Raw genomic sequence first — 22,366 nt, forward strand, 5'->3', positions numbered from 1 at the left:
CTCATTTATTAAATGAGGTGTGTAAAATAGTTACAGAGACTGCAAAAGGATTTTGCCTTCCATCACTCAAAACAATCGGAGCACTAGGAAATTCAATTTCTCTTTGCCCATAAAACCTTTTTAATATGAACATGCATTGCTCATTATCCTGAATATAGCTTTTAAAATCTTTCTCACTGTCACTTCATATAGAATTCACGTTATTTTATGTCCTCTTTAAAAACATATACAATCTTTGTTGTTGTGATTTGTACATCTGCTGATATTTAATCAAAGTTTTATATTTAAAAGACAAACAACCTGAAAACAGCTCGTAAGTCTGACGACCATTAGGGTAACCAACCAGGAAGAGCCTAATCAGAGCACAGAATTCATCTTCTGTATAAAATACCAGTTGATTAGCAAATAATCTTACTTAAGGGGAGAAATGGAAAAGGGAGGAATAATGATGTAAAATATTTCTGATTTGTGAACTGACAGAAAATAAATCTTGACTCAAATGATATATAAAGGGGAAATACAAAAAAAATTAAACACTTGACAGGGAAAATAACACTACTCAAGGAAATCTCTGAAAATGGTGGGACAATGTAAAGGATTACTACTACTACTACTACTACTACTACTACTACTGGAATACAGTATTCCAATTTACAAAATTAAGTGTTGAAAATTCTCATGTGAATTAAGGATCAAAAAGAAAATTATTCCAATGCTAATAACATTTAGCTTTAGGGCTTGTTGTATTTAATTTTTTCAGTTCATAAAAATCAATTGTTGTGGCAGCTACAAATTTAAAGCTTTGTGGAAGCTTTCAGGAAAGGCTTTGAGGACAGGAAAAAAAAAAGAAAGAGAAATACTGAAAAACACTGCTCACAAAGAATGTCTTATTTTCTCTATTTCAAATTGCTACTCACCAAAACAAGGTAAAAAAATTGATCTTATGCATTTAGAAACTTAGTTCTAAATGAATTATGACTTTAATCTCCCAGTACTCTTACTAACTGAAAGATCCTGCCAACTAGTATATGCTAACAAATATAGTTCAAATACTAGCTTCTGGGCTTCCTTTTGTGACAGAAATTAGGATGCTTTTAATGGTAATGCTCTCCATACCTGTATTTGAATGGCTTTTCATCTGAACAATACCTTCATTCAGCTGTCATTCAGCTTTGGTCTAGTAACCTCAAAATGGCATTTTTTTCAGGACAATGTATCAAAACTGACCAACTGATCAAACAAAGTTTAATTGATCATAATTTTTAAAGAATAATTTAAAATTGTAAATAACCAATGGAGAATGTATCTCTGATCTGGTTTGAGCCACTGAAGAGCTTTAAAATAATTCAAAGACTGTACAGCCTGGACCAAAAGGCTGGTATCCAAGCTTATTTCAAGCTTTGAGCAAGTACAAGGCCAGTTTGTGAAAGACATTAATGAAATCATTACTCTGTTTAATAAAGGATATGATTTGGTATTGTCACAAAATGAGTGGTTTGGACCACTTAAAAGAATCACAGTCAAGGGTATTAACAGAACTGATTTAATAGGAATTTATAAGAGTGTGATTTCACAAAGTTTGATGGCAAGGTGGGGAATGCACCACCACAGATATAGAACCTAATGTGTTAGGATTGCAATGAAAACTGTAAATAGTAAGACCAACTCATTGTATTGTCTACTTCACCAATTTTCTTCTTTTTCCATTCACAGACATACAAAGGGACAAGCCCATTTTTAAAAACACCTACAGTAATATACACCATCCCAAAACCTTAACGAGAATGAATTCAGTTTAAAATTCTGGGAAGACGTAGATTAGTTCCACTTTCATTTCACCTGAACCCACTTTCACTTCACAGTTTCTGATCCTCATATGCTGTGCATTATCAGTGCAATTGAAAACAATGAACAGAAATAATTTATATTCATTTATTAAAGATAAAATTTGTTTGCTGTGTGTTTCTTAAAACTATCAAAATGTTTGCTCATGAATCATCAACTGAAAAAAAAATAGAGAAAATATTATATTTGATTAAAATAAGCCTCATGTTTCATCTTTGTATAGCAACCTCCTAAGCCATATACAGACAATATCAGCATAATTTCTGAACTCTCCCATCTCATCAATTAAGAACCAACCTACAACTGAAAATCTATTCATAAAGTAAGAAATGGATCTCTTGCAAGGTAATTATAATTCTCTATGCAAAACAAATCCTTGGAGAACATTTGAAAACGACACTAAAATTTCCAGCACTTTAGACACTTGAGACCAGATACTGTCAACTGTATTGCTACCCGTCTATTACGAATTTCATTAACATATTTTTTTATTCATATTGAAGTAATTTTCAATTATTGCTTTTTTTGTCCTGATGTATTTATTTGTAACAAGGAATGCTGAGAGATCTTCAGTCCTCAAGCAAACTAATTAGCTTTATTAAAGCCAAAAGAAATTAGTTTTGGTTAAATATTAACAGATAACAAATTTAAGTGATGCTTCTGAATTGCAATGGTCTGAATTTCAAAACAGAAGGTTAATCAAAGGGGAGGTTCAATTTATCTCCCATTATGAATAAAGATTTTGAAATTAGGCAGCATTTCTTGGCACATGAAGAACTGAAAAAGACCGTGAGAATGTCTGTGTTCATATGATGGCTATCAGGAAATCTCAGGAAAAATAAAAGTAGACCACAAGATAGCAGGGAATATTCAAAAGAACATAACTTAGCTGCATTACTGATTATATTAATTCAAAAGTATAAATAATATTAGCTGAAGATCAGCTCTGCCCCTATGCTTCCAAGGGATACTGCATGGTATCTCATCTGTCACTTTAACACAGAAGTAAAGGCAGCTAGCTACCTTCTGCATTTTTACAATAGACTGTGATAATAGTTATGCATGCATTTAAAGTGTTGTAGTGTAGGGATGTCAAATGCAAATGATGCCAAGCTTTTTCTCTTCTTGAGATCTAGATGAAATCTCATCATACTGACACTAGGTTTAAATGAAGTTGAGCATCACTGAATTCGCTCTGATACGGCTATCAGCAAATTGAAGAATGAAACTGAAAATTAAAGATAGCCTTAGATGGCTGCACATTTATGAAGTTTTCTAAAACACAAATTTCATATCACTGATTCTTTTTTCCAACTATCTACTGAAGAATGACATCTGCCTGCAAAAAAGTGATTAACAGAGATCACTGAGGTACCAGAGATCAGACGTCTTGACAGATCCCACTGCTCCAGTGACAGTCAAAATGTCTGTCATTCTAACAGGCATAATAGCACATAAAAGATTAATATTTCTCCTAAATTTCCTAATGCAGAATATATAGCTCCGGAACTGCTATTTAAAGTATTTCCACTGCCTGTAGCACTAAACTAACTTCTATTTTCACAAAAACATTTTGACAGGAATGTACATCTATGAGAACCATTTCTTAGCAGCTCATTGCAAATGATATCTACGTTTGTGAGGGGGCTGCCTTTTGGTGAACTATCATTTCAGCATTAATGTGCGTTTTAAAATGGAGGAACCATGATCGTGGAAAATCTGATGTAAATGTGTGAAAAATCATGGGCTTACTCCCATGATCTATTGAAGGAAAAGCAGTGGCTAAACATACTGCTTTTGATTAAATGTTTTACCTTTCATCATATATATTGAATTTTGATTTAACACTCCATCCCTTCACAGGTAAACTACTGATTTCAGCTCCACTCTCTCAAACAGAGGTTCTCATGAGCACATGTTATTTATTTCCCCACGTGCATGGGCTTAAAGAATTTATGAGCCTAAACTACCAAAACAGAAGCAAACAGGAAGGTAGAGTTTCGTTTGTTCAGCTTACATGCATGTAAGAAAACTTACTAGCATTTTCAGTTGCTAAAAAGATTTTTTGTCTATATACAAAAGAAAAAACCCATGACAGAAGGCAATTTCAACATACAAAACCAAACTCTGCACTGTTTTACTCTTCTGTATAACCTTCACTTATTTCAGGTTATTTCATACTGTAATCTAGGGCACAGTTTGTCCCACTACAGCACAGTTCATAGTGTGGTAACAGGAAGCACCATTTACAATCTGAACAGACCACTTTTTAATGTTCTGACTACCAGTCCCTTCCCCGAGGCAAGTGGGTTATGAAGAGAGGACTATGTATGTTTGCATACGCGTGCCAAGCTATATCCACACACATACGTGTGCACCACTCCAAAACCCAAAAATCTACTACAGTGAAAGTCAGCAACTTGCCAATTCCAGAGTTTTTATAGATTAGACTTAAAGATCTTTGTTGGGTCAATCACAAAGAAAATTAGAATCATAGAATCATAGAATCATTTCGGTTGGAAAAGACCTTCAAGATCATCGAGTCCAACCATTAACCAGGCCCCCTAAACCATGCCCTGGAGTACCCTGCCCACTCGCTTTTTGAATACCTCCAGGGATGGTGAATGAACCACTTCCCTGGGCAGCCCATTCCAATGTGTGACAACCCTCTCAGTAAAAAAATTTTTCCTAATATCTAACCTAAATCTCCCTTGCCTCAACTTGAGGCCATTTCCTCTTGTCCTATCTCCAGCAACCTGACAGAAGAGACCAACACCCACCTCACTACAACCCCCTTTCAGGTAGTTGTAGAGAGCGATAAGGTCTCCCCTCAGCCTCCTCTTTTCTAGACTGAACAACCCCAGATCCCTCAGCCGCTCCTCATAAGACATAATTCTAGACACAAAGAATTGTTACGTGTGTTATATTCTGACTGCCAAAACATAGCCCAGACAGCTGATCAGCTCTGAAATCACCTATTCTTCTTACCCAAAGGAAACGACAATTTTGCTGTTTCTTTAAAAGACTGCTACTCTGACAGTCAGCCTACCTTTCACCTCATTTAAGGGTAACTTTGGACACTCCTGCCAATTTTGTCCCTCTTCTATTGTCAGTTTGGTGTAAAGCCTATCTGATAGAAATCGGGGATAAAATCCTGCTTTTAGGAATACAAACTCAATTTTCATAATAAATTGCTATTTTCCTACTTGCAAAGACTAGCACCATTAATGTGAGTGTAAAAATCTTGTGTAGGCATTTTACGAGTCAGTCACACAATTTATTTTTGCAGAAGCTAGAAATAGATGCATTGCCTTTTTGCGTATGTCCTCCTGACTTTCCTTAAAAAAAATACAAGGAAGACAAGAAAAACATGATCAGAGATGTCAGGTCTCTCAAGATAAAACCAAAATGAGCTTTTTATCAATTTGAAGATCTATCCTTGCATATATGGTCACAGGACAGTCAGAGTCATGTATTTAAAATCAGGTGAACCTCAGCAGCATAAACTATGGGTTTTTAAGGACCCAACATATCCAGTAGCAAAGTAACACTGGAAAGAGGACCTCTTCATGGCAGACCTCGGGAAACAGCAAGTGGTAAACAAAGGAAAAAAAAAGTCACGTAGCTACCAGCTTAAAGCATACCATGGAATTTGCAATTAAAGCAATTTTGTGAAAAACTAGCAACAATTATGTTGTAAAATACGTCATAGGCAAAATTCAAACACCTGTCTCTACCTGCAAGATGAAACACATATGCTTTCTCTCTCCCTCCGTGAAAGACTCTATGAAACCTAGAGTGCAGGATGTGAATACAGGACCTAATTTATCATTTATAGGATTTAATTTATCATTTACCTCAACAGCAATGACAATGTTTTGACTTTCTCCTAAATTTGCACATCCCCTCATTAGTGATCCTTTCCCTCCATTAGTGGTTTACTGTTGCTCTATTTTGTAAGCTTCCAGCAAATTAACACTAAATTAAATTCCATAGAAAAAGATGTTACAGGCTTTCTCCCCCATGCCTGATTTAATCACATTTTCTTCTTCAATTTACACTACATTTAATGGTGGAAATTATTTTTAAGATTGATTTCTGATGATTATGCTTATTATAGTTCAGAGGATTATTCTTCCTGTCTGTCTTTGGCTAATTCTCAAAGAAAAGATTTGATCTGGAACAACTTGTAAAGGCCAAAAGCGGTATTTACACAAAAGACGATTTCTTTTCCCTTCTACTTCCCCTTTACAACACTACACCCAGCGTGTGGCAGAAGACACAAAGTCCTCACATATTTCTTTCTTTCACAAATAATACTAGCAAATGGTGGAGAATGGACAGAAGAACAAGAAATGAACCAGTATCATTCATTTGAATTAGATGTACTGTAAATTCTTGTCATTACAGACAAGCAATCTACCAATGGCCAAGCCTACAGGTAAAGACATTCCTTTACCGTTTTAAAGTGCTCTGAAATTCTTTTAAGGAAAGAAAATTATTATTTATTGGCAGTAGGTCATGAATATAACCTTTCCTTTTTTTTTTCTTAGATTTCTCCATATGAAATTATTTCTTTTTAAACCCCTATGCTTCAAATTGTTTGAAGTATGATAGGAGATTATCTGCTTAATCCATTTCTTTCACTCAGGCATTTCAGATTTCATGCAGCTATGCAAAGTTCAGATCTGCTTAACAGACCTGTGAAGCTCTTCACAAAGCAGAAAATGAGTCAGGAGAAAAAATATACAGCCGTAGGGTGGTTTAAAAAAAGAAAAAAAAAAAGGTGTACAGAAATCTAATTACAAGGGAGAAATTTTGAGTTACATCTCTCTCTGACACCGTAACTAGCTAGAGAATCCACGTTACCTTTCTCCTTTTACTTTCTGCTGAAAAGGCGGCAGCTGAAGGAAGCCTGTTAACTCTATTTCTTCAAACGTATGATTTTGTTTCAGTCCTTGTCAAAATGGAAACTGCCCCTCGATTAGGAGCTTGACCAAATGCAAAGTACTGCAGCCCTCAAACACTCAGATGATGCTTTATTTACCCAGAGGAAATGAAACTCACTGCCAGCATGTTTTGTATTCCGTTTTCATGCCTGATTCAGAGGATCAGAATCTGGGCCTTTTCTTCACTGCTTTCAGCATAATTCAGCATGATTCAGTCTTGGTGCTGCCAAGACTATATCACCTTAAATGGGCTTTAACTACATAATTAACGAAATGACTTAACATCACTTCATTCTTTCTTTGAGAATGACTGGATTTAAGTTAATGCCGTCTCCTTAACTCAGTCTCTTAACTCAAGCATTGCTAGCTGAACCACATGTAGAAAATGAAAGAGCATAGTCAAATGGCATTATTTCTTCTTATGTGCAAAAAGTCTGTTGAAAGTTGCTCAAATGCCAGAATGTGTCTAATCCTGCTATAATATGGTAAAGAATAATTTCTAAATTTAAGAAGTAATTGCTTTGCTGCCCAGTGAAATGCACACTAAAAAAATAATCTCCTTTAGGCAAGTCCTTCTTTTAAACACCAATTCAGACTTCAGTGAACACAAGCACTAAACCTTTGGAAAAAATGAAGCTATACAATTCCATTGTTGCAGTTTACTGTTTTCGTCGGTGCTTGCTCTGTATCACAACACAATCAAAATAACAACATTCAGTGCTTAGATGTCATACAATACATAGTTACAAAGTGCTTTGCAAATAAAACTACGCAGTTTTCTTCGGTAATATTCTTTTTTGTGGAGGATTTTGACTTTCCCAGTTGTGTTTTTATTAGAATTCTGAACAAAAACTTGACGTTTTGAACTTCTTTGTGCAAATGAAAGGAACGAAAGGTTCTTGTTTTAAATACAATCTACCTGACACTGCTGCCCTAGAGCAGTTCCTTGCCAACTTGAATCTTGGGAGCACTAATTCTTTGATTTCAGGAATTTCAGAAGACTGAATTCTTAGCTTCTAAAATCTGAAAGAGACTAGAGTAAACAACCAAGCAAACAAGCTGGCAACAGACTAGTTTGCCATCTGCCAATTTAAATTACTCTTTCAGTAGCCCTGCAATGTGGGTTTCAAATATGCTGCCAAATACCCAGCCAGCTAATTAGTATATTCCTGACTTTAAGAAAGTATCAGCAATGACCTCTATGCATTTATCATGTACAGGTTTTAGCTTCACATATGTTTGATATTCTGTGAATTAATACAGAATAAAAGATTCGATGGTAGACACATTTCACATTTAAACTATGGTTTTACAATTCATAGGACTGGACAGCAATCCTGCTGGGGGGGGGGGGGGGGGGAAGGCAAAACAAAAACCCCAGAGACCAAATTTCCGGTACATTTTCGTAAGTATTCAAAAAGAATCAAGGCGAAACCTGAATGCAACTGCACAGATCAGTCTGTGAACTGAAATCACAGATAAATTAAAGGAGAAGGGTGTCCCACCAGCCAGTGATAAGCAGAAGCCTGTGTGGAAAGCACAGCAAACTCCCAAAGTACTTTGTCACCTTCGACTACTGCCTGTTTAGGGGAAGGGGAAGAAATTTAGTCCTGTTCATAACGGCGTGCATATACACAGTAGCTCCTGTTGCCTACAATAAACCCCCTCAGCAAATGCAATCACCTTGCTAGCCACTGGCAGGACATGACCCTGCTTTATACATCGGCAAATTTTCAAAGGCAAAACTCTTTTTACTGCTTTTGAGGTGTTGATGCATTCTCATTGAACATGGGAAAAATGTTAACAAACATATGGAAGAAAACCTGCAAGTCTCCAGCTGAGTCCTGCAGATTCAGAAATTCACTGTTGTTTACAAGGATAATCATCTGCCATGGCAGTAAAATGTCACCATAGGTTAGAGTAGTAGTATTTACACTTCTAGTGAGAACTCTTACTATGTTGGACCAGAGCTTTAAACATTGCAGTGTATCACTTGTAGGTCTGTGTCACTATATACGTACAATGTAAGCCTAGGCACACACTGCCATACATAAGTATCAAGGATATGACAAGCATCTATCAAAAATCTCTTCTTTGATCTTTCTTGTTTATCATGCAACTGCATTCATTTAAATAATATTACTACAGAGCTACGAAATACCACAGATCAAGCCTTTGTAGAATTCTACTTTTTTTTTTTTTTATTTTGAATTGAATCCATTTCATTTCATGGCCAATGTAAATATGAATATTACCAAAATGATCCATAGAGCAAATTAACATAAAACCCACTATACACAGTAATTTGGTGTTAGGGACTTCAGCAGATGTCACAAATAAATACAAGAAACCATGTTCAACAAAAGGAGGTATGATTACACTTCCATTTAACCTTCATGTTGCATACGTCTCTCTTCATTAGCACCCACAAAAGAAGAATGCAGTTGATTTCATATCATTTGCCAAACTATCCACTTTTTTCATACATATTGGTAGAGAAGAGAAAGTGGAAATCATTCAGTACACTGCAAACTCAGGCCACTAACTTGACAGAAACCCCTAACTCTCTTCCTCTGAGTCTTTCTCTTTTTCTCAGTTTAAAAAATAGATAATACCTATGTAACCTGAAGTAACCTCTTTGCTTTAGTCCTCACTGTTTTCAACATTTACCAATATTCTTATCTGACTGTAGACTAGAGGATCAGTGTGTACAAACAACCCAAGGCCACATAATCATGTTGTGCCCACTATAACTATAATAGCTATGCATAACTGTTAACCTGTCCAATTCCTGTTCAGTACTGGGATATATAAAGGGTTACTTTTAGATATGAAAATCCTGTGATAAAGAAAGTTAGTTAGTTAGTTAGAGTTAGTTAGAACTGTATTAGACCATTTTGGTTTAGGATATTCTGGACTTCTGGGGTTTGGCTTTTTTTGTTTGTTGCTGTCTGTTTTTGTTTGGAGCTCCTGAGTTTCTATTAACTATACTAAAAAGTTTTTATATTAGGATCTACCTAAGGACCATTCAAGTGCCATTCATCTACATTAACCCCAGTCCACTACAAATAGCAAATCCTGAAAAGTTAAGATCTTTAATTGGGTCATTATTATGTGCCTAAAACTTCCTACCAGATGAATGCAAACACTTCTTTTCTTCCTCAGTTTTGGAAAATGGCTCTAATCTTATCTAACTGAAATTCAATCTAAAATAGAGAGGAAGAGAGAAGGGGAAAGAATAATAGAGTAACAAATAGTACCTCACTCAGGGTAAATAATCACAAAAGCAGCAGAATCGGAAAGCTTTTAGTCCATACAAAGTGTTTGAGAAGCAACACACAAAGGATTAAGGTGACAAAAGCATTTGCAGATTCAGGTATTCTTGACAGAAGAGGCAGCTAACCAGAGGTCACTGCTATCATACAAGGAACTGACTGCACCTTAATCATCCGTGAGACAACCTTGCTCTGATTCAAAGCAGATTCCTCCTATACACTGAATTTGGCATTGAGACGGATTCTCGGCCTGATTTGGTATAACTTCTCGGTTTGCCAGCAAGACAAGGTACATCACATAGTTCCCATGAGGTTTAATACAGAGCTTGAAGTCTCACTATGGCTCTCAATAATCTCTGGTAGCCTGGGATCTAATAACTTAATTACTAGGGCATTAGAACTCTGTCTTTCTGATATACTGCAGTATTGAGGAGTCCACAAGTAAACCTACACAGGAATTCAGTATTGAAAGAAAAAGTGAAACATCCATCTTTGTTCTTGGAAATTTTTTCATGGGACTTTACCTGAACCTTCAGAAATGAGAATCTTTATGGTCTTTAAAACCTCCTATATTCTAAAAATCTAAAGATGAGGATGGTGATGGATTTTTGAAGACTATGCAAAAGAGAGGTTACATTTTAAATATGGCCCCAACTTCCAAATCAAATAAGATACAAAATCTCTTATATTTTCAAAAACATGAACAAAGAAACAAAGTGCTGGTACACTGTTGTAACACAGAAATGACCATTTCTAAACCTGTGAAGAAGGGTAGGTTACTGTGACCTAAAGTTCACTGCTCTTTAATCAGTGACTCTTCAAAAGAACAGATAGTATAAGAGTAATAGAGGGATTTTCCTATTCTTCTGAAAAAGCTTTATTACACGTACTCGGTGTGTTTATACTATGCAGTGACAGGCAGATACATAGGCACAGAATGGCTTCTCTTTTCAACTGAGTGAGCTAAGAGAACAGGGCTTCTAAAAATAATTTGTTTTGTTCAGCAATAGCTTTCATCATTATTCTTCTTTTTGCTATTCTTGCAGTCTGTGAGAAAGGCTAATTTTTCTTCACAGATCTCTGCATGTGTTGTTACAGCTCAACCCAGGCTTTGATTTTTTAGTCTGCTTAGGAACTAGAAGAGGCATTTGCAGGGTGGGAGACATTAATGTCCCCTGAATCAAACCTGCTTGAGAACTTTTATTGCCATATCCTAAAGAAAAGATTCAAAACAGGAATTGTGTGGGAAGAAAATGGGAAAGAAAAATACTAAAGCTGTTGTTCACTAGCAGAAAAAACCATCTCACTCTTATTCGCTAACTTGATGTTTGCAACTGAAAAAAAAGAAGCACTCTCCATTTCTTCTTAGGCACCACATAAAGTGCAATCTAGTTATACACAGTAGTCATTCCTATCAAAAGCCTGTATCTTTCATTCTATTAATGGGCTGAGACCGTGGGCAAGCAACACTTTCCCATAGGGTCAACCACAATTCTCTTGCAGAAACCTACTCATTCATTTGCTATTGCGTGGAACACCCCACCCCTACCCCTCAGCTTCTTCCTCATCATCTGATTCACGGCTGGATCAGATCTCTGCAACTGCTGACCAGGACACAAAATCCCTTTTTCTTCATTGACAGACACTCTTAGAACGATGAAGTTTGGAGAAGGACACGACTGATGGAAACCAGATGGAGAAATCAGCAACATGCCCAGAGGACTTCTAATGATTCACAGATCACAGTTGGCAACTTGGCCTTGGAAAATTATAATAAACACATTATTACAAGGCTTCTGTAGCTTCTTATTTCATCAGTATTTTAGAACTCTGGAGTGTTATTTTTTTTTATAAACTTAATTTTTGTACCAAGTACCCATTAATACAGGGTTCCCAAAACACCATGTGTGCTATTTGCAGTATACAAACAAAATTAATCCCTTTAAATACATTTTCAGGTAACTCTGAATATTTTTAAAATTATTATTCAAGTTGAAACACTTATTTTGAATTTGCCAAAATGAAAATTTGAAAAAAATTCTGCTTTTTCCCAAAGTCATCATCATACTCTTCTTCAGTATTGACCATCGTACATCTATTACTTTAAATAAATCAGAACTGTATAAATCAGAATCTGCAAATTAAATTTGGCACTGAACTCAAACATCATCAAATTTCACTAAACACTGTCAACTGGAATAACTAAACACTTTTTTAGATTTTTTTTTTTTTTTAGTTGTTAGCTCTGTCAAGTTCCTCCTTCTGACAAGACAGAAAATTGACACTACCAAATCTATGCTTTCTGTAAGAGGAACTGCAGTCCAAAAATACCTAGTGTGCTAAAGCACAGATGACATTCTTATGCACCACCTGAGACAGCAAGATTAAAATCCTGAGTGGTTTCAAATGGTTAACATCAACACTGAAGAAAAAAGGCTTCACTCCCTATAATATTAGATAAAATACCACACCAAGCTAACATCCCATGGTGTTCAGCTACTTAAACCTGGCTTTAAATTTTTACAGTGCCTTCCTGAATATTCTTTTTAGCTTACTAAATATGGTGCTACTTTTTCCCAGAGGCAGAGATTTCCCAATCGCACTTGAGGGGTTGTCTTGGTTTTAAACTTAATTATATGGTAATGTGCTAAAAATGCTCTTACATGGGAGGACTGCAGTCTTATTCATTTTATAGATAAGGACACAGTCCTATTTCAGGAAAATTATTTCCAGAATCTGAATAGTTGAGATCTTGTAAAGGGTATGTCCCAGCTCATCTGTCAATCTAATTCGGTTCATGTGACAAGAAGATGCACTCACAAGGCTAGAATCCAAGAAACAGAACTGAAATTAAACTCCAAAATTGAAGTTAAGAAAAGCCCACAAAACAAATAAAAACCCCCCACTGATACAGCAGCAAAGGGGAGTAGGGTGGGGAAAACTCATAGTAATTTTCTGTATTGGTGATGTTTTGCAAAAGCAGGTTTTTTCCCTCATTTATCTGCCAAGGAGAAACACATAAATTGCAGTTCCCAGAAAACAACTAGCAAAGTCAAACATCTGATTCACCAAATTTTTCTGTTCTCTAAATCATGATCTACAAGTCCCTAGCTCTGAGGCTGGCAATGGTTTCATTGCAGACATAAAAGCAGACAGAATTTACATGGCATGCAGACATTGCAAGGACATGAAGAAATCCAGGCAGATTTCTGAACTAATTTCCATCATTTCCCTTTGGTAAGTGAAGAGCTAAGACAACATTTTTTTCTTTCAAGGTAATGCTTAGCTGCATTGCAAAATATAAACTATCCTACTAAATGAACGAGCTGAGGTTTCAATAGAATAAATACGTAGTTGGTTCAGAGGCCTGAAATAATTCAGAAGGAATCAACTTGTTCCTTTGTATTAACTCTGTTTTTTCAAAATACTGCCCAAAGAGATCTTTGAGTCCTCTCCCACCATCACAAAGAAACTGCACAGAAAGGTATGAGCCCAAAGGCCTTTGCCCAGTGTATAACCTCCAACACCGAGGACTCTGTAGGAGCAGTGGAGGAGAATGGGCCACAGAACTCTTAAACAATTCTGTTCAGAAAATCAGAGGAAACACTCTTTCTTTCCCAATTGCCTTCCACAACTGATGACTACCAAGCAATTTTTTTTATTCATTTGGAATAACAGAAGCAATTACAGCCTGGAACAATCCAACTCCAGTGATACTTCGTAAGACAGTGACCATGTAAACCAGCAACGTGGTAAATCTGTATGCTCAGTGAAACTACTCTTACTGATCAGTGCTGCCATTTAACATCACTTTCTGGAAATTATTAAAAAGTCAGTGCTTTGCCACTGACACTTGTGACAACATTCCTGCTTACAAACCTAATCTGAAGACGACTTTTCCACAGAGCTGTATGAACTCACATACAACAGAAATGCATAAGCCACACATCAGGTCATCTGTTCTTCCTTATCAGAGAAGCCCAATCTACTTCTGTCCTAGAGAAGTTGTCTAATTCTTACTCAAAAACTGCTTCAATAATCTGAAATTTTAGAAAATATCTGCAGTAGTAAATAAAGTAAAATTCACGTTTTTATAAAACTTTGGAACCAGTGCAGTGGCAGTTTGCATGTTGATTCTGGAACTGATGTCAATGTGCTTGGAGAACATTTAGACTATAGGAAATCCAGGATTAAAGTGCTAACCTTAGTATGGGTGGTATTGTTGCCTGCTGTCCTGTTCAGGTCTTTGAACCAAGCAACTGTAGTAAATATGCAGCACTGTGAGACAGAAAGGTTTTCGGGAAGAACCTGTTGTGATAGCTAAGAGTTTCTCTTTGGAACATGGCTTAACTCGGTGTTTCCTGGGCACAGATTCATTGTAAGAGACAGTGGTGCCAGACAGGGATGTAACAGACAAGCAGTAAGAAGCACTTACATCTTATATTGTACCCTTCATACAGTGATTTCAAGGAAATGTAAAAAGATTACCTATCTAAGGCTCACACAAGGCCTATGCTTAAACTATATGCCAAAAGGCTTAGCCATATAAAACACCAGTGCAGTCAAAAAATACTGACTTTAAACTTCTGGCTGGACTGCTGTCTGCTACAATTATCTCGACCCATGGAATAATTTTGTTGTTCTTGTATAAAATTCTCTTGATCCAGTCATGCAGCAATGGCTTTTTTATTTACTTATTCATTTATTTTTAGAAAAAGGGTGGAGGCATTTTGTTTTCTTAGCTCTTTCGTCATTCTTTCAGAACAAGAGATCAAAATTTCCTCTTTGCTAGAAATGTAGTATTTACTTCTGAGCACTGAGCCCTGTAAAATGTGGTTACAGCATAGGCTTTATGGTCACTACAGAATACATAAAATCTAACATATTCAGGACTTTTTTTACATGTATTCCTTTTATTTGACCTGTTGCTTGGAATCCTGTACATCTGGATTCATGGAAAAAAAGAGCTCCTTCAGAGTAGTCCACAGTATGGTCGTTATGGGACTCATCAGGGATCATAATTTATAATTTCACTCCAAAACCTCAGCTGGATTCCCAAATTGACAAAATAGGTTATTTCATTTCTACAGGACTTCTAGGATGGGAGAAGGCTTTGTTTAATAATGCTTTGACACTCTAGAAAATCTAGGAGGCATCCATTATTCAGTCAGCCAGCCTATAAAAATTACATGACTTTTAACACATTTTTTAATTGTTTTTAATTATTAACATTTACATTGCTCTCAAAATGACAAAGTGTCTCAGCTGGAGACATGGTTAAATTTTTAATAACACTGGAAAACAAAGCAACAAATCTCAGACTGTGGATTTTACACATACACAATATTACATGCATGTGTATTTATAGATATAATAGCTATACAAATATGTATAAAATTCTCTCTCAAATATGTAAACATAAACCCATATATATATATGTTTCATGCATGTATCCTTAATGAAATCTCATGATCATGCTGTTCAGAAGGTAAAAAAGAGATTAAGCTCAGAAGGCTTTTGGCTCCACAGGCTTGAAGAAAAATGATTGCACAGATGCCTAAAAAGCCTATCTTACCATATCTTTAATCTGTGGAATTTTTTCAGCTACGAGAGCGGTGAAGCTACTAGAGATCATGGTATAACAGGCTTGCTCACTACATATTTCATAGTTCTAATGGAAAGCACTCATTACAAAAAAACCCTCACATGAAATAAATTATTATATTTGTGTACAAAGTCAGCTAACAATAACCTTGTCCATTTAAAAGCATTTCTCTCCAAACAACTAGTTTGCCTTTTTTTTTTTTTTATTACCCCCTCAAATGTCAAATACCTTGCAATTCTATAATTTTAATTGGCACTGGAAATCATTAAATACATTTATTGCCCAAAACAGATAAGCTGCACCTATGTTCTCTCCTTGTCTCTCTGTATCTCTCTCTTAGGACTTATTCCCAACTTACATTTTAACAACTTACCCAAGTTTATATGCTAGATCTTCAAATTAATTCTACCCTTGTTCTGGGATTATTAACCTTAGAAAGCAGAGGTAGGTTAAGTATAGCAATGTTATTTTTCATTGAACTACGGTTCTTTCTCTTATGATCTTTGCCAGAAAACTGAAATTTTCCTGGTGGTGTCACTATTAGATATCTTCTGCTTTATATGACCTGCTCATTTCAGATAAAGTTTATAGACATGTTTGCTGCCAGTCTTTTACCTTCTGAAGTTTCCAAACATCTGTTTTCAAAAACTCAGCTCTGTCTGCAATATTAACCACAAAAGAGTAAATGAGCTACAATGCTGCTAAGGTTAATGTCATTAGGTTGCCAAGAGACACCTTGAATATAATTCAGATTGACTCATAGCTAAAGACAGACAGCCTGTAATGCTGCTAAAACATCCCCAGAGGCTTATTGTTCCTTCTTTTCTAGAATATTATTCACACAATTACAAAATAGTTGAAACAATTTTAAGGAGAGTACTAGAAAGCAATGATAGTTCCCTGCACTATTCGGATATGGACATACCCAACTGCTCATGCTCAATCCTTTCTCTAGGCATCTTTCCCCCTGGTCACTCATACCGTCCTTTCAAAAGGATGTGTCACAATTTTGACCTCCCTCTTGCTATATCACTTTCCGTTTGAGCCCTGGATGAACTTCAGTCCTCTGATAGGAATCTTAGGAGAACGTGAATTAAAGTCAGACTCCCTATGAAAGATTTAAACCAGTCTGGAGAGTTGAAAGCACCCCTGAACTCTTAAGACATTAGAAACTATTTGTCATAGGCAAATAATGTGGAGAAGCTTGCTTCTCTCTTTAACGAGAATTAGGAGGCATCTTTCCTTAATAAAGGAGTGAGTCCCATAATTGTCCAACTTTCAGGACTTTAAGGAAATGGGAAAACTATGCAAGAAAAGTAGGAAAACCGAGTTTGTTTCAGAGGAATGGAAAGAGAACAGAGTTAATAGGGTGCTAGCAAACAAGGTTCTACTTTCCTTCTGATACTTCTGAATAAAACCCGCAAACAATATTTCTTGGTTCAAATCCAAACAATAAAAAAAACCTTGTGTGACAACAATGCACAACTCTATGCGCACCAGAGATGATCAACCTGCTAAAATTACCTCCTGCTGTTGTAAAGTTGGGTCATAAGGGATTAATTACACAACTGAGAAATGCCCAGAATATATCTTGCCACTATTGTTACTTTTCCTATATTTAGGGGGCTTTTAACTATTGTTTTCTACATTGACTTCAGACCAAAGTGTTGCCAAATTTGCAAACTAGCCAACATTTTTTACAGAGAGAAATAAGAACAGATTCTCTTATGAATACATTTTTGTCAACTTTCTTTATCTTTTACTTATTCCTCACTTCACAGCCTTGGTTTACATTTCAGAATCTGACAGGAGCAGGGCTTATTCCACTAAACCAAATTACAGGTATTAATTAATGGCTCTCGCTTGTTTGCCAGCTCCTGCAAGCAGAAGGGTAGATAAAAATGTATTTACAGCAGAATTTAATTACCCATTTTCAAGCCACTGGCCTCCTGGCAAAAGTCTCCCAATGTAGTGCAGAATAGGACTCAGATTAAGAATTAATTTACTGTCAGCAATGATCTGCAATTTAATGGCTTAATCAAGTTTGCTATGAAATTGGTAGGGAGCTCTGGAGCCTAATATTGCCCCAGAGCCTGCTGCATCTAAAGACAGGTTTCAGAGTTCCATAACGTAATAATCATCCAGCAAACCCAAGATCTTGCTCATATAATCAGGAACTGCCTCTAGCAAGCTTACTACTCACATTACAAAGTTATAGCTCATGGGTTTGAAGTTCAGTGCATACACTTGACTCTTTCCTCTTCTTCCAGCTAAATCTCCCAAAGAAACTGTACTTGCACAAATACCAAGATTAGCATGTAAATACAGGCCAGCACGTGACTAACACATTCCCTCTTATCTTTTCAAATCATAATGCAAATATAGAAAACTGTTAATAAAAAAAGACAAAAGGTTTTAACACACAAATGCTTCTTTTAGCTCTATTCAGAATTCTCCCTACAGTGGGCAGTATGATTACAAAGTTGCTTCTATAGGAGCACAGCTGAGCATAGAAATAAGACATTAATACTTTGAAAATCACAGTTGAAAGAAAATTATCTATGAACCCTGCAAAAAAACCCAAAACACACAGACGTGTTGAACTACATGTTAAACGTAATACTGTGGATGGATGTTTGACTAGTGATCACTTGTATAATGTAATTGTTTAAATACAGGAGGTAAGCTGAAGATATGAAGAATTCATCTCCATAAAGAAAAAAAAGCCAAAGTCTTAAATCATAGCTTGTCATTCCTAATAAGTCCCTCCTGTAGTATTTCTCAGTTGAGTTTACCTACAATATATAAATTGACAGTAAATCCTTTACTGAGCATGTTGAGAGTAATGCAACATGGAGTCAGACATCCAGAAACGTCTCATTAAGCATTTGACCACATCCATCCCATGTGGAGAAAGTTATGAGAAAATTACGGTAAGTGACTGTACCTTAATTAAAAAGGCTAATTAGGTTTTATGTGTAAGACTGAGCTTTAATCATTTAAGCTCACATCCACTCAACTGAGTTACCAACTAATAATAATTTCCTTAACATCTGTATAGATGACTGGACTTCCGATACATCATTTTCTTAACAAATGCATTGTTCCCATATATTCTACAACAATGCTTTGTTTAGTTGTCTGCAATGACATGTTTCTCATACCATGAAAACTTCTTCAGAAGCAAGAAAACTCTACTTTTTTACTCTAGTTCCAGAGGCCTCCTGCACATTCTCTTCTAAATTCTATAGGTCATGTATTGCAAGAATATGTTATGAAATATTACGGTATTTATTCTTGGAACTTTGTGCATGGGCTTGCCTCCAAAGATAGCTGAGAATACAGTTGTTAAACTCTTCAGCATCTTAACAAATAAGTATATACTTCATCAGAAAAGCAAAATGCTCATTCATAAAAAATATGCAAAAATCTCTTTTACAGCATTATATCTTTCCTCTGTCAACACAGTGTATGTGGTAGGATGGTTATGCTCATCCAGAAACCGCAAATTACCAGAGCACATGTAGAGATCTTAGAGCATACAGCAATGATGGCAATGACAATACTAGTGGGTTCCAGTTGTTACAGTTGTTCTAATAATCGCCTCCCTGCCCATTACAATACCATTTACGATTACAGCATTGAATTGAAAACAGTAGCTCCTACATTCTAAACTCTCCTTTCTCATCCCAGACAGCACTTAATGGAACTAGCAGGCCTAAAAATTCACTCCACACATCACAACTTCAGTGCATGATCTAATTGCTGGTTTCTTCACTTACACATCAGCAGCCTGGTGTGTTTGTCTTCTCTCCACAACAGTATACCTAGCATTACATGCATGCTGTTTTGCCACAGGTGATTTTTTTCATCCCATCACAACAGGAAACTACATGTTTTCAAACCTTGAATTTTTTCTGGACCTTAATCTAAATTTTTAAACTGCCAACTATTTAAACACAATTTATGCTCTCTCAAATAAAGCTACACCATGCTGGATTTCCTTTTGACATGAGACAGTGGTAGGCATAATGCTTTGCTTTGTAAATTCAGAACAGAATTTTCTTTCTGTGCAATCATCTTCAAATTTACACGCTGAATTCCTTTCTAAACAGCTGCAGAGGGCTAGCTGCTAAGAGCAGGCAACAGCAAAGCCCACCCCCATCTCAAGTGGGAAGCTAGGCTGCAAACCATCAAAATGCCAAAGGCACAAAATAGCATGCTTGTCCCAATTTCTTCATGTTATTTTGGTATACTTTAAAAAAACCCAAAACCACATAACTCATTAATTATAATCTTTCAAGTGTTTTCCTTTCCCCCCAAACTGTTAAAATTTAGTAGAACTGGAGCCAAAGTTCTAATAAAACTATTTTTAGCCTTTGTCACGCAGAGAACATCATGAAGAGTCTCATCTTTCTATAAATGCAAATGTATTTAAGCAGTCAGTGCAGGAAACTTTAAAATATGCTAATCACTGTTTCTTTGGACTCCAGTCTCTAATGTCTTTGCTGATGTGTACAGTATCACAGACAGGCTAAGTAAAGGGAACACCATCATTTAAAGCATCAATAGATATTCACAACTCCATAAAGTGACAGCCATATGTATATTTTACTGCCACATTTATATATTTCATCAATTTCCACATTCAGCATCCTTTTAATATATAATGTTCTCATTTTCTGGTGTCTGAGCTGAATTGCCACAGTGTGTTATAAATGGAAATGCTTTTGATAATCACATGCACTGTTTTTCTTTTTAAAGTGATTCAGTACTGATGAAAGGGGCCAGATTGATGGCCTTGCAGATTGGAGTTCCCTGTTAATCCACAAAGAAAACAAGGCACTGTCAGGGCAGTAGCTGGGCCAGCTTCCCTCCAGTACATCTCCATTTAAATCCGTAAGAGAAAAAGAAAAAAAAAACAACATACATATCACATCTCTAAGTCACAGTCTGACTCTGCCTGCTCATATCCTTGGCCTTGCTTCTTATTTTTACTAGCAGAGAAAGTAATCAAAGAAAGCAATGTGTTTCTGGGACTGGAGTTCTGCCCATGAGCTGCTTCATAGCACACATTTAAATCCAGCAGCACGCATCACTCTTAGGCCAGCACATGCATCTTCAGTGCATAGTTAAAAGACTACGTGAATTTTATCTAATAAAGCATTGAGGTAACATTACTGGGTCTTACTTGGCTTCAGCACTACTTTTCCGAAAGCAAGTGGTTCTCATCTACTGGGTGTCCCCTCAGGAATAACGGATATTTTCTTCAGCGGGTTGCTATGATAAGGACAAACCTACTCAAGATAGATGTATGTAATTTTCAATTTTGTCACTATTATTTATGAAAATTAATAAATACTATATTAGCAATGTGGCCAAAATATTGGAAAATATTATTTTGGATTTTACTTATCTACCATACAGTGTATAGCAGCAAGCGTCACATCTGAAAGACAAGGCCTAGATGCTTGTCCAAACCACCTGTTAACTCCTAATGTATAAAACTGAACTAGAAATGTAAAGAACAGAGACCCTTTTTTAATGACACACAAATACATCAGCCATTAGGGGAGAATATGGCAGCATAGAAATAAACAAACAAATAAACCCACAGGATTTTAAAATACAAAAAGTAGCTCAGCCAGAATACTTAAAACAGAGCTACATGGCTTAGTCATATGGCTACATGAACAGAACAGAGGGATGTGGCCAGAAACAGGAGTGTTTCATTGTGCAATGATAGCTGTGAGTCTTACAGCTTCCTTAGACACCCTTCTGCCAAATTCAAGTAAAATCCTGCCTGCCCACAGGGAACTAGGGAACTATTAGTAAAGAGATAATGGGTCATCCCCTTCTTAATAGATATCCAGTTATATAGCTGTTTTCTTATCTCAATAAAAGTTCATAAATAACATTAGCCTTGGATTTTTGTAAAAGATCAAATCCCATTGAAATGAATCCACTAGTCTTTGGAAGCATTGGTTGTGCCTAGAATTGCATTTTATTTTCTGTTAACTGAAATGATATAGCTGTTAGAGTATATTTCAAGTGTTTACATTCATTTTTTCTCCAGGTGAAGATGCCTGTGCCATTTTGTTTCTGGAATTTCAACTGTTAGCAATGATCTGCAAATCTTCATGGCAGCTACACAAGACATACCATCTACCGCTAAAGAATCATAGAATCATAGAATCATAGAATCATTTCGGTTGGAAAAGACCTTCAAGATCATTGAGTCCAACCATCATCCATGCCCCCTAAACCATGCCCTGGAGTACCCTATCCACTCGCTTTTTGAATACCTCCAGGGATGGTGACTCAACCACTTCCCTGGGCAGCCCATTCCAATGTTTGACAACCCTCTCATTAAAAAAATTTTTCCTAATATCTAACCTAAATCTCCCTTGCCTCAACTTGAGGCCATTTCCTCTTGTCCTATCTCCAGCCACCTGACAGAAGAGACCAACACCCTCCTCACTACAACCCCCTTTCAGGTAGTTGTAGAGAGCGATAAGGTCTCCCCTCAGCCGCCTCTTTTCTAGACTGAACAACCCCAGATCCCTCAGCCGCTCCTCATAAGACTTGTGCTCAAGGCCCCTCACCAACTTGGTTGCCCTTCTCTGGACACGCTCAAGCAGCTCAATGTCTTTCCTGTAGTGAGGGGCCCAAAACTGAACACAGTACTCGAG

The 22,366-nt window shown here is 36.5% G+C and overlaps 1 protein-coding gene across 2 annotated transcripts in view; it reads right to left on the bottom strand.

Annotated features, from left to right (window-relative positions):
• RIMBP2 (RIMS binding protein 2) overlaps positions 1-22,366 on the bottom strand; it is a 116,866-nt gene that overhangs the window by 84,518 nt on the left and 9,982 nt on the right. The window lies entirely within an intron of this gene.

Source organism: Harpia harpyja, chromosome 9 (assembly GCF_026419915.1).
Source record: "Harpia harpyja isolate bHarHar1 chromosome 9, bHarHar1 primary haplotype, whole genome shotgun sequence".
Taxonomy (NCBI): Eukaryota; Metazoa; Chordata; class Aves; order Accipitriformes; family Accipitridae; genus Harpia; species Harpia harpyja.